At 35.0% G+C, this 801-nt stretch overlaps 1 protein-coding gene across 1 annotated transcript in view; it reads left to right on the forward strand.

Annotated features, from left to right (window-relative positions):
- LOC128246990 (putative zinc finger protein 66) overlaps window positions 1-801 on the forward strand; it is a gene marked incomplete at its 5' end in the record, with an annotated part of 8,188 nt that overhangs the window by 1,438 nt on the left and 5,949 nt on the right. The gene's annotated exons all lie outside the window — the stretch shown is intronic.

Raw genomic sequence — 801 nt, forward strand, 5'->3', positions numbered from 1 at the left:
GCACAAGTATAGTTTAGTGACCAGACTGATTCCTTGTTAGTGTCTGAAGAATAGTTTCTTAAAATGAAACTTTGCAGAGATACATTTTCAAGCGTCCAGATTATGATTTTCATAAAATTGAGAACAAACATTTTGGAGGAGATTCGGGTTTATTTAAAAATGCTATGTGAAAGATAATTTGGATCTATTCAATCTCAGTCACAGATTATTTTTAAATATATACTTTGAAATTTCTGATACTGGTTGAATGTGTCACGTAGAACACGGTTTACTCATAATGTTTTCGACAAAATTTTGTATTTTAGAAGTTAATTCATGTTAAATTTGTTGTATTTTGGTAATTTTAACCAATCAGTACGTGTATCCAGTTGAAGAAAGTTTCAAACTGCTTAGTTAAAAAAAATCTGTGAGTGAGATTAAATAGATCTCATAATTTATAGTAATAGTATACTTTTCTGTCTGCTGGCGCAAATCAGAGTTGTTGACTGTTTAAGTTAAAAGCCACAGCTTGATTAAGTATGTCCAGAGTCGTCCCCCTTCAGTATTTTCCATTGATGATGGCCACAAAGAGCTAAAACATCAATGTCTGAGAATCCAGCAGGTGGCAGCACTGGACAGAGTTGATGTTTTTACGCAGTCCATTGTGTGTGTATGTATTTGCATATACACACATATATTTTTATATATAAAATACACCATTTTGAGCATGGCCGTTGCCAGTACCGCCTGACTGGCTTTCATGCAGGTGACACGTAAAAGCACCCACTACACTCTCTGAGTGGTTGGCGTTAGGAAGGGCAT

This window comes from Octopus bimaculoides, chromosome 28, assembly GCF_001194135.2.
Source record: "Octopus bimaculoides isolate UCB-OBI-ISO-001 chromosome 28, ASM119413v2, whole genome shotgun sequence".
In the NCBI taxonomy this organism is placed as follows: Eukaryota; Metazoa; Mollusca; class Cephalopoda; order Octopoda; family Octopodidae; genus Octopus; species Octopus bimaculoides.